The sequence below is a fragment of the Protopterus annectens genome, chromosome 9.part0 (genome assembly GCF_019279795.1).
Source record: "Protopterus annectens isolate FY-2018-M chromosome 9.part0, PAN1.0, whole genome shotgun sequence".
In the NCBI taxonomy this organism is placed as follows: Eukaryota; Metazoa; Chordata; order Ceratodontiformes; family Protopteridae; genus Protopterus; species Protopterus annectens.
In genome coordinates this window covers 1,896,502,972-1,896,517,273 of record NC_056743.1, presented here as the reverse complement: position 1 = coordinate 1,896,517,273, position 14,302 = coordinate 1,896,502,972, and positions in this window count along the sequence as shown.

Here is a 14,302-nt window from a genome sequence, read left to right as displayed (position 1 = left end):
AATACCAGAACAAATCGCTCATGAGGTACAACATATCCTATCAATGCCCACAGCAGTAAGGTCATAACAATAGGTGTACTGCATAAAATACCAGAACAAATCGCTCATGAGGTACAACATATCCTATCAATGCCCACAGCAGTAAGGTCATAACAATAGGTGTACTGCATAAAATACCAGAACAAATCGCTCATGAGGTACAACATATCCTATCAATGCCCACAGCAGTAAGGTCATAACAATAGGTGTACTGCATAAAATACCAGAACAAATCGCTCATGAGGTACAACATATCCTATCAATGCCCACAGCAGTAAGGTCATAACAATAGGTGTACTGCATAAAATACCAGAACAAATCGCTCATGAGGTACAACATATCCTATCAATGCCCACAGCAGTAAGGTCATAACAATAGGTGTACTGCATAAAATACCAGAACAAATCGCTCATGAGGTACAACATATCCTATCAATGCCCACAGCAGTAAGGTCATAACAATAGGTGTACTGCATAAAATACCAGAACAAATCGCTCATGAGGTACAACATATCCTATCAATGCCCACAGCAGTAAGGTCATAACAATAGGTGTACTGCATAAAATACCAGAACAAATCGCTCATGAGGTACAACATATCCTATCAATGCCCACAGCAGTAAGGTCATAACAATAGGTGTACTGCATAAAATACCAGAACAAATCGCTCATGAGGTACAACATATCCTATCAATGCCCACAGCAGTAAGGTCATAACAATAGGTGTACTGCATAAAATACCAGAACAAATCGCTCATGAGGTACAACATATCCTATCAATGCCCACAGCAGTAAGGTCATAACAATAGGTGTACTGCATAAAATACCAGAACAAATCGCTCATGAGGTACAACATATCCTATCAATGCCCACAGCAGTAAGGTCATAACAATAGGTGTACTGCATAAAATACCAGAACAAATCGCTCATGAGGTACAACATATCCTATCAATGCCCACAGCAGTAAGGTCATAACAATAGGTGTACTGCATAAAATACCAGAACAAATCGCTCATGAGGTACAACATATCCTATCAATGCCCACAGCAGTAAGGTCATAACAATAGGTGTACTGCATAAAATACCAGAACAAATCGCTCATGAGGTACAACATATCCTATCAATGCCCACAGCAGTAAGGTCATAACAATAGGTGTACTGCATAAAATACCAGAACAAATCGCTCATGAGGTACAACATATCCTATCAATGCCCACAGCAGTAAGGTCATAACAATAGGTGTACTGCATAAAATACCAGAACAAATCGCTCATGAGGTACAACATATCCTATCAATGCCCACAGCAGTAAGGTCATAACAATAGGTGTACTGCATAAAATACCAGAACAAATCGCTCATGAGGTACAACATATCCTATCAATGCCCACAGCAGTAAGGTCATAACAATAGGTGTACTGCATAAAATACCAGAACAAATCGCTCATGAGGTACAACATATCCTATCAATGCCCACAGCAGTAAGGTCATAACAATAGGTGTACTGCATAAAATACCAGAACAAATCGCTCATGAGGTACAACATATCCTATCAATGCCCACAGCAGTAAGGTCATAACAATAGGTGTACTGCATAAAATACCAGAACAAATCGCTCATGAGGTACAACATATCCTATCAATGCCCACAGCAGTAAGGTCATAACAATAGGTGTACTGCATAAAATACCAGAACAAATCGCTCATGAGGTACAACATATCCTATCAATGCCCACAGCAGTAAGGTCATAACAATAGGTGTACTGCATAAAATACCAGAACAAATCGCTCATGAGGTACAACATATCCTATCAATGCCCACAGCAGTAAGGTCATAACAATAGGTGTACTGCATAAAATACCAGAACAAATCGCTCATGAGGTACAACATATCCTATCAATGCCCACAGCAGTAAGGTCATAACAATAGGTGTACTGCATAAAATACCAGAACAAATCGCTCATGAGGTACAACATATCCTATCAATGCCCACAGCAGTAAGGTCATAACAATAGGTGTACTGCATAAAATACCAGAACAAATCGCTCATGAGGTACAACATATCCTATCAATGCCCACAGCAGTAAGGTCATAACAATAGGTGTACTGCATAAAATACCAGAACAAATCGCTCATGAGGTACAACATATCCTATCAATGCCCACAGCAGTAAGGTCATAACAATAGGTGTACTGCATAAAATACCAGAACAAATCGCTCATGAGGTACAACATATCCTATCAATGCCCACAGCAGTAAGGTCATAACAATAGGTGTACTGCATAAAATACCAGAACAAATCGCTCATGAGGTACAACATATCCTATCAATGCCCACAGCAGTAAGGTCATAACAATAGGTGTACTGCATAAAATACCAGAACAAATCGCTCATGAGGTACAACATATCCTATCAATGCCCACAGCAGTAAGGTCATAACAATAGGTGTACTGCATAAAATACCAGAACAAATCGCTCATGAGGTACAACATATCCTATCAATGCCCACAGCAGTAAGGTCATAACAATAGGTGTACTGCATAAAATACCAGAACAAATCGCTCATGAGGTACAACATATCCTATCAATGCCCACAGCAGTAAGGTCATAACAATAGGTGTACTGCATAAAATACCAGAACAAATCGCTCATGAGGTACAACATATCCTATCAATGCCCACAGCAGTAAGGTCATAACAATAGGTGTACTGCATAAAATACCAGAACAAATCGCTCATGAGGTACAACATATCCTATCAATGCCCACAGCAGTAAGGTCATAACAATAGGTGTACTGCATAAAATACCAGAACAAATCGCTCATGAGGTACAACATATCCTATCAATGCCCACAGCAGTAAGGTCATAACAATAGGTGTACTGCATAAAATACCAGAACAAATCGCTCATGAGGTACAACATATCCTATCAATGCCCACAGCAGTAAGGTCATAACAATAGGTGTACTGCATAAAATACCAGAACAAATCGCTCATGAGGTACAACATATCCTATCAATGCCCACAGCAGTAAGGTCATAACAATAGGTGTACTGCATAAAATACCAGAACAAATCGCTCATGAGGTACAACATATCCTATCAATGCCCACAGCAGTAAGGTCATAACAATAGGTGTACTGCATAAAATACCAGAACAAATCGCTCATGAGGTACAACATATCCTATCAATGCCCACAGCAGTAAGGTCATAACAATAGGTGTACTGCATAAAATACCAGAACAAATCGCTCATGAGGTACAACATATCCTATCAATGCCCACAGCAGTAAGGTCATAACAATAGGTGTACTGCATAAAATACCAGAACAAATCGCTCATGAGGTACAACATATCCTATCAATGCCCACAGCAGTAAGGTCATAACAATAGGTGTACTGCATAAAATACCAGAACAAATCGCTCATGAGGTACAACATATCCTATCAATGCCCACAGCAGTAAGGTCATAACAATAGGTGTACTGCATAAAATACCAGAACAAATCGCTCATGAGGTACAACATATCCTATCAATGCCCACAGCAGTAAGGTCATAACAATAGGTGTACTGCATAAAATACCAGAACAAATCGCTCATGAGGTACAACATATCCTATCAATGCCCACAGCAGTAAGGTCATAACAATAGGTGTACTGCATAAAATACCAGAACAAATCGCTCATGAGGTACAACATATCCTATCAATGCCCACAGCAGTAAGGTCATAACAATAGGTGTACTGCATAAAATACCAGAACAAATCGCTCATGAGGTACAACATATCCTATCAATGCCCACAGCAGTAAGGTCATAACAATAGGTGTACTGCATAAAATACCAGAACAAATCGCTCATGAGGTACAACATATCCTATCAATGCCCACAGCAGTAAGGTCATAACAATAGGTGTACTGCATAAAATACCAGAACAAATCGCTCATGAGGTACAACATATCCTATCAATGCCCACAGCAGTAAGGTCATAACAATAGGTGTACTGCATAAAATACCAGAACAAATCGCTCATGAGGTACAACATATCCTATCAATGCCCACAGCAGTAAGGTCATAACAATAGGTGTACTGCATAAAATACCAGAACAAATCGCTCATGAGGTACAACATATCCTATCAATGCCCACAGCAGTAAGGTCATAACAATAGGTGTACTGCATAAAATACCAGAACAAATCGCTCATGAGGTACAACATATCCTATCAATGCCCACAGCAGTAAGGTCATAACAATAGGTGTACTGCATAAAATACAAGAACAAATCGCTCATGAGGTACAACATATCCTATCAATGCCCACAGCAGTAAGGTCATAACAATAGGTGTACTGCATAAAATACCAGAACAAATCGCTCATGAGGTACAACATATCCTATCAATGCCCACAGCAGTAAGGTCATAACAATAGGTGTACTGCATAAAATACCAGAACAAATCGCTCATGAGGTACAACATATCCTATCAATGCCCACAGCAGTAAGGTCATAACAATAGGTGTACTGCATAAAATACCAGAACAAATCGCTCATGAGGTACAACATATCCTATCAATGCCCACAGCAGTAAGGTCATAACAATAGGTGTACTGCATAAAATACCAGAACAAATCGCTCATGAGGTACAACATATCCTATCAATGCCCACAGCAGTAAGGTCATAACAATAGGTGTACTGCATAAAATACCAGAACAAATCGCTCATGAGGTACAACATATCCTATCAATGCCCACAGCAGTAAGGTCATAACAATAGGTGTACTGCATAAAATACCAGAACAAATCGCTCATGAGGTACAACATATCCTATCAATGCCCACAGCAGTAAGGTCATAACAATAGGTGTACTGCATAAAATACCAGAACAAATCGCTCATGAGGTACAACATATCCTATCAATGCCCACAGCAGTAAGGTCATAACAATAGGTGTACTGCATAAAATACCAGAACAAATCGCTCATGAGGTACAACATATCCTATCAATGCCCACAGCAGTAAGGTCATAACAATAGGTGTACTGCATAAAATACCAGAACAAATCGCTCATGAGGTACAACATATCCTATCAATGCCCACAGCAGTAAGGTCATAACAATAGGTGTACTGCATAAAATACCAGAACAAATCGCTCATGAGGTACAACATATCCTATCAATGCCCACAGCAGTAAGGTCATAACAATAGGTGTACTGCATAAAATACCAGAACAAATCGCTCATGAGGTACAACATATCCTATCAATGCCCACAGCAGTAAGGTCATAACAATAGGTGTACTGCATAAAATACCAGAACAAATCGCTCATGAGGTACAACATATCCTATCAATGCCCACAGCAGTAAGGTCATAACAATAGGTGTACTGCATAAAATACCAGAACAAATCGCTCATGAGGTACAACATATCCTATCAATGCCCACAGCAGTAAGGTCATAACAATAGGTGTACTGCATAAAATACCAGAACAAATCGCTCATGAGGTACAACATATCCTATCAATGCCCACAGCAGTAAGGTCATAACAATAGGTGTACTGCATAAAATACCAGAACAAATCGCTCATGAGGTACAACATATCCTATCAATGCCCACAGCAGTAAGGTCATAACAATAGGTGTACTGCATAAAATACCAGAACAAATCGCTCATGAGGTACAACATATCCTATCAATGCCCACAGCAGTAAGGTCATAACAATAGGTGTACTGCATAAAATACCAGAACAAATCGCTCATGAGGTACAACATATCCTATCAATGCCCACAGCAGTAAGGTCATAACAATAGGTGTACTGCATAAAATACCAGAACAAATCGCTCATGAGGTACAACATATCCTATCAATGCCCACAGCAGTAAGGTCATAACAATAGGTGTACTGCATAAAATACCAGAACAAATCGCTCATGAGGTACAACATATCCTATCAATGCCCACAGCAGTAAGGTCATAACAATAGGTGTACTGCATAAAATACCAGAACAAATCGCTCATGAGGTACAACATATCCTATCAATGCCCACAGCAGTAAGGTCATAACAATAGGTGTACTGCATAAAATACCAGAACAAATCGCTCATGAGGTACAACATATCCTATCAATGCCCACAGCAGTAAGGTCATAACAATAGGTGTACTGCATAAAATACCAGAACAAATCGCTCATGAGGTACAACATATCCTATCAATGCCCACAGCAGTAAGGTCATAACAATAGGTGTACTGCATAAAATACCAGAACAAATCGCTCATGAGGTACAACATATCCTATCAATGCCCACAGCAGTAAGGTCATAACAATAGGTGTACTGCATAAAATACCAGAACAAATCGCTCATGAGGTACAACATATCCTATCAATGCCCACAGCAGTAAGGTCATAACAATAGGTGTACTGCATAAAATACCAGAACAAATCGCTCATGAGGTACAACATATCCTATCAATGCCCACAGCAGTAAGGTCATAACAATAGGTGTACTGCATAAAATACCAGAACAAATCGCTCATGAGGTACAACATATCCTATCAATGCCCACAGCAGTAAGGTCATAACAATAGGTGTACTGCATAAAATACCAGAACAAATCGCTCATGAGGTACAACATATCCTATCAATGCCCACAGCAGTAAGGTCATAACAATAGGTGTACTGCATAAAATACCAGAACAAATCGCTCATGAGGTACAACATATCCTATCAATGCCCACAGCAGTAAGGTCATAACAATAGGTGTACTGCATAAAATACCAGAACAAATCGCTCATGAGGTACAACATATCCTATCAATGCCCACAGCAGTAAGGTCATAACAATAGGTGTACTGCATAAAATACCAGAACAAATCGCTCATGAGGTACAACATATCCTATCAATGCCCACAGCAGTAAGGTCATAACAATAGGTGTACTGCATAAAATACCAGAACAAATCGCTCATGAGGTACAACATATCCTATCAATGCCCACAGCAGTAAGGTCATAACAATCGGTCTATGCATAAAAGACCAGAACAAATCCTCATCAGTTCCTCACAGACCAGTATCATCTATCAATGCCCACAGAGTAAGGACATAACAATAGGTGAACCTGCCAAAGTAAGTAGCAAGAATTAAATGACTCAAACTTTTATTTAGAAGTGTTAAAGCTAGCATTAAAGCCTATACAAAGTGCCATTCAGAACTTTACAGAAAAATTTACTGACTTTGGTGATACATTAAAAAAAATAAATGACAGAATGAGTATTATTGAAAGCAATAACTCAGCTATGGAAATAAAAATTGAGACATTGGAAAATGATTTAAAGTCTAAAGATAAAACTATTTCTGAAATACAATCTAAATTGATAGACTTGGAAGCCAGAAGTCAGGAACAACATTATCATTCGGGGTTTACCAGAATCTTTTGATAAGAATGATTTGCTAACTGTGTCCAAAAGTATATTTGAGTCATTACTAAACTGTGAAGCATCTTCAAAAAACATAACTGTTGAGAGAGCACACAGAGCTCTACGTGCCAGTCAAGATGCTTCCTCACCAAGGATTATATATACAAAACTGCTAAATTTTCAAGATGCTTTTCAAATACTGCAAGCAGCCAAAAGTAAGAAACAGTTTGTATGGAAATCGCATAAGTTATCATTCTCACAGGATTTTCCACCTCAAATAAAACTAAATAGACAAAAGCTCTCTCCCTATTGTGCAGAATTAATCAAAAGAGGGATAAGATTTCGCATGTCTTATCCAAATACTTTGTCATTCACATTTAATGAAAAAAAATTTACTTGTTCTGATTCTAAGGGAGCAAAAGATGTTTTTTTCAAAGCATTCAAAAAGCTTCCGGATTCAATTTCCTAACAAGGTACATATTTGTCTGGATACAAAAATGTTGAAAGTATATATATATATTTCTTTTTTATATAGGTTATTTACATATAGTTAATGAGTTTAATAAATTGTGAAATATATTAATGTCAAAGGTAAACAAAAGGTGTATAAATATGTACACAAAAGTGTTAACACATTCCTCCTTTCTCATCAGAAAACATGATGTGTCTTAGCTTACTTTGTGGTGAAATCACAAATATTAACATAGATTTCACCCTCTTAATAAATCTTGTGGTCCCCTTACTTAGTGAGATTTAATATTTATGCATAGTTCAAATAAGAAATTGCCAAGTGTTATTACAATATTTATCTTGAAAAGACTACAATAATACAGAATATGCGAGGCATAAATCCTTCACAGACTGCCTCCGTCAAAAGTATGTACTGTGCATGTATATATAAACATAAATGTGTTTTTTTTTTTTTTTTTCTTCTTCTTCATTTTTACTTGAAGTAATGGGAAAACATATTTGTTATGTGCCTGCATGTCTTATCTCACAAACAAGGTGCTGGTGTTTAAAATAGATTCAGCACTCCAAGTTACTTCTGTTTATATTTATTTAAATAGCGTTCAAGCACTTTTTCTATTTAGGCAAACAAAATGCTTTGGTTTAGCTAGTATTTTTGGAGGAAATACACAGACTCTCGAGACTGCTCCGAGAGAAAATCTTTTATCTAATACACCAACAGATGTTATCATTATGGCACGTATCACTATGCAGATACGGAGCTTACGATGGCGTCATCACTCTAATGGTAAGCCCTGATGACTTGAGAAGCTTTTGTACAGTTATAGAGTGTATTTTCATTAAGATTATATGATGGATAAGCGTGTTCGGTCTCCGTAGATCTTTGAGACATAGTTGCGATGACACTGCTGGAGGGAGTGGGGAGAGCTTGGGAGCGATGTTCAACGAAGCTATAATGTTTGGATGCCTGTCAGCTTCACGCTTGTGACATATTCTGTTTGATTGTTAATTAAAATGTTGGTCTCCTTTATTGTCAGTTAGGAATGGGGAACGAGATCGAGGCAAGGAGTCTTGTTTGAATGTTTATTTGTAATGCTCTAGCTGGCGACAGTATGAGAAAGAATATTGTCATGTTTAGTGAAGGGAATGGAGCGAGGAATATCACGCTTATGGTTGGATGGATGCATTCTTAGGAAAGGGGGTTGAAAGACAGGTACTATTATTATTGTTTTTAGTTCATGCGTCTTCTCTCTTCTTTTTTTCTATTGGGGTCTGCATTTTGATGGGAGGATCTTTGGTTGGCGTGTGCTGTTGTGAGAGCATCACGGTGATTAGTGTCTGTGGCTCGCTCTGCGGCTTATGGTGTTGGCTTGGTCTTGTTCTTGTGGGTTCGTGCTTGGAGTTTCTGTTTAACATATGATTCTGTGTGCTCTTGGCGTCTTGGTTGACTTATATGGATTGGATGGAGTGAGGTGTTGGTTTCCTAGGCTAGGTGATCTCCTTTCAAAGCTGGTTGGGCAGCTTTGTTAAGGTGTGCACCGCAGTTTGTGCTCTGATTTGGTGGTGACGCTGTACTGATGTATAGGGCTAATAGAGTGAAGTGTATGTTTCTTCTTTTTTCCTTTTCTTATGCAGTGTCGGTGGACCACTGACGCTAGGATGGTATGGTGGCTTTGGTGCTATTTGGCGTTGAATGGGAGAAGTGCTAGCAAATTATCAACAGTTTTGTTACATATTAATCTATGTGTTTGTTTTATTTGGATTTTCAAGGCATCGAGGTGACGTCATTGCTAGACCATATTCAGGAACCACTCACTCACCGAAATTGGGTTAATTTGATAATTTAGAAATATACACTATGTCATGGTAGGATGCTGTGTGATGGCTTGTTTTAGGCGTGATGGAGAGCGTTTTTGGGGTAGTGCGGTTTCTATAGTTGACTGCAGCATGTATAGAGCTCTTTTATGGGACACAGTTGGTATATGCAGTAGTTCTATTTGGAGTTGCACGATGTTATCGAAGTCTCAATTACTATTTGCAATATAGCTTGAATACCCCTGTCAACATAGACAGGTGTAATACTATCTTCTAATTGAGGTTCAACAAGTCATGTGGGGATCTTTAAGAGGGGATCCAGGGGTGTGATTTGATCGGACATGCAAACTCGGATGCTTGAAAAGTATTAGCGTGTTTATGCTTGTTAGATAAATTCAGAGTACCATAAACAGTACTCAAACACACATATTTTCACTTATTTTGACATTTTTTAAGCAGGAAAGATGCTTGATATGGACCACATCTCTGAAGGTGGTAATGGGTGAAAGGCTTCATGTATAGATATCATTTATAATATATTTAAGAACATTATACAAAATACATGGTGCAATAAGTGAATTTTACTCATAGAAAGGTAGGTCTTTTAAAGGAAAGAAAAATGGAAAAACATATAGCTTAAAGGAGGGAAGCAGGGGAAGAAAGGAAAAAGCAACGCAAATAAAATATGTGCATGTTAAAAGGCTACTGCTCTGTACAAAATGTTTTAATCACACAAGGGGGCATAGCTATAAATGTTCTTTAGAAATATGATTCATCTGCTTACATTCTGAGTTAGTTAATACTGATGTGACCGGTCGCAAATATTATCAGAACAAAATATAAAGTTTATATTGTCAAATTATTTGTCTGTTGTTAATGCAGTATGTTTATGACACATATATGTATATACTAAGCTTGGTTAAAACTGCTATTTATCTCTGATATAATCAATATTAGTTTCTATAGCAACTATTGTTTATATGGGATAACACCAAACTTATTTTCATATATTTCATTTTTTTTTGTACATGGAAACATTTACATAAATTTGATTCTCTAACATCTGAAATACAAAATTGAGGAATGTCTATAACAAATAATATTTTCTATTCAATAATGGAGCTTATACAATGAATAAGAGAGTAGGGAATGTGCATGTCGGACATCTTGATTTTAGTTAGATATGTAAATATGTCTGATAGTGTATTATGGTGTTTTTGTTTAGTTAAACAATTATGCAAAGTTTACTATGTTGATACATTGCAATTGACATTGAAAATGTTAACCAAATTCACTTATATAATTCATTTTTATTTTGTTTCTCTAGTAGGGGTTAGGTGGCTAGGCACTGGGGTACTAGGGAAGAAATTTTTTCCAATTCTTATACCAACCTTTTTAGGTAGACAATATGAATCAGTATGACAGTTATGGGATATTGAGGTCTATAGCAAATATTTCATTTATGTCAAATCTTAGACATATGTTATATATATATTCTTACTTAATAATATGACAATAAATATTGACTCATGGAATGTGAGAGGATTACAAAATAAGAACAAAAGATCTCTATTATTCCATTTACTTTTTAAATCAAAGGCTAATATTTGCTTTATACAAGAGACTCACTTGATTAAAGATGACTTTGATAAAGATAAAAAGAAGAAATGGATCAAAACGATAGTAGCAGCTGGTAATAGCACAAAATCAAGCGGGTAGCCATTATAGTTAAAAACACATTTCAGGGAACTATTTCAGAGATGAAATATGATGAACGGAAGATGGTGTTACATTATCTCTGGTTTCACAACATTGATAAGCCAGTCATATTCTTTAATCTATACGCCCTTGTGAACAACAACATATCTTTTTATTCAAATATATAATATTTTATCCTCATTCAAAGATTATTATTTAGTACTGGGAGGGACTGGAATGCTATTATTAATCCTGACACTGATCGTACCAGTAGATCTTCCTCATACAATTTTCAAGCATCCATTGCCTTGGAAGAAATTATAATAGATTTAAACCTTATAGATCCTATTTCTCTTATAACACAGAATGATAAAAAAGATTTTTTCACATATTATTCAAAATGTTATAAATCTTGGTCAAGACTGGATTTTTTCCTTATTTCAAATGATTTTACACATAGGAAGTTAAATTACTCTATTGAACCTAGATTTTTTTCTGACCACTCTAGAATATCTCTTAGTATAAGTTTGGTCCCGCATCCACCAAAATTATGCTCATATAATAGCTGGACATTGAATAATAACTTGCTTTCAAAGGAAAATATACATAAATCAATAATTGAAACAATAAAAGAAACACATCTTAATTTACACGCATCAGATATCCCTTTAGACATACAATGGGCTGCATGCAAGGCAACTCTTAGGGACATATTAATCAACAAAGCATCATATTTCAAAAAACAATATAGAAATAAAGAATTACAATTAAAATCAAAAATTCAAAATTTGGAAAATCTGTACAAAATAAGTTCCGATCCTTCAACATATGAATTATTGTTGAATTCCCAAAAAGAATTATTGCTTCTGCATCAACATAACCTTACCATTTCAGAGCAAAGGTTATTAGCTACATACTCTGAATGGGCACAGGTTCCTTCTAAAGTGTTAGCCAGAATAATAAAGGTAATCATTCCCTTCCTAGAATTTAGACATTAAATTATCATAACAAGGTATACAGTACAGATCAGGAAATTTTGCAGCTTTTTACATCATTGTTCTCAGAGATATATTCAAAAGACAATAATCTTAGAAGTAAACAACACATAGTGAATTTCGCATCTTCTATTAAATTTCCTAGTTTAAATGAACTACAAAAGAACACACTTTCTGCCCCACTGACTATCAGAGAAATATCGGAAGCCATTAGTAGACTTAAAACTAGTAAATCACCGGGACCAGATGGCTTCACACCGAATTTTTAAAACTTTCTCATCAGAAATTTCACCTCTTCTCTTAGTAATTTTTAACCACATAATGATTTATGGTATATCTGATCTGTATTGGAATACCTCAAAAACCATATTAATCTTGAAAAGAGACAAAGAAAAAATGATCCTAATAATTATAGACCTATCTCCTGATTAATATTGATATCAAAATCTTAGCTTCAATACTTGCTTCTAGACTTAAAAATGTTTTACCATCTTTAATTTCTCCGAACAAGCGGGTTTTATGTCACATAGACATTCGTGGGACAATACCTTGACAATTGATGCTCTTATTCACTTTGCCAAAATGACTCAAACCCTATGTATGCATTAATTCTTGATGCTGCTAAGGCTTTTGATAGGGTTAATTGGGACTTCTTGTTTCATATCATGCTTTGTTTCAATATACCATCTACCTTCATAGACTCTATTAGAATGTTATATAAGAATTCTTATACTTTTCTTTATATTAACAGGAAAATATCCAAAAATATAAAGACCTATAATGGCACAAAGCAGGGATGCCCATTATCGCCTTTTTTATTTAATCTATACATAGAACCTCTATTATTATACATTAAGCAAAATACATATCATAATATCCCTAAAATCTTCAACACTAAAATATGTTTGTCCGCCTATGCAGACGATCTTATATTATATTTTCAAACACCCTGTTCAGATCTTCCCAAACTAATTTGTTCCATTGAAAAATTCTCAGAGGTTTCTGGTTATCAGATTAACATTCAAAAAACACATATTCTTCCCATAAATCCACTTGCTCGTAAGTCATATAAGTTTCCTGATTTCACTTTTCGGATAGTTCAGAATTTCAAATATTTAGGGATTCATATAAATCATAATGGTCTCTCCACATTTCAAAATAATTTGGCTAAAATATGGTCATTGATTATACTTGACTTGAACAGATGGAAATTACTAAATCTATCACTTTTATCAAAAGCAGCTATAATAAAAATGAATATTCTTCCCAGATTGTTATTTCAATTCAATGCGGTGGATCAGACGATTCCAAAATCTTTTTTCTCAAAAATCAATAAAACTTTGGCTAATTTCTTGTGGTTTCCTAAATCAGTAAGAATTTCTTATATTAAGCTAATCTTACCTAAAATAGGGTGGTCTTGGTCTTCCCAATTTTCACCTATACTACTTGATTATCTCGGCAAACAAATTATTATCCATTTTAAATATAAAACTCATGAAGTTTAATCAAAATTCTATTTGGACAGAATTATGGTATCAACATACTGCAATTAAAAATATTAATCCATTAGCTCTTCCTTTCCTCTCATTGGAAGCAACGAATAAATTTAAAATTCCTAACTCTTTAAAACAAAAATTACTGCTTTTCAAGTCTTGGTAAAACTTGTAAATCTAGAAAATATATTTCAATTAATGCAACCTCTTCACTTAAATCCTAATATCATTTTAGACAATATTTCTTTTAATCTTTCAGATTTTCCCTTGATTAAAGATCTTACAGTTTGGGATCTAATGCAATACAAGAATGAAACAGTCTCTAATGTATAAAATTCTCAAGGTTAACATTAAATATCTAGTCATCTTACGTCAACTGAGAGATGTAATTAATGCTA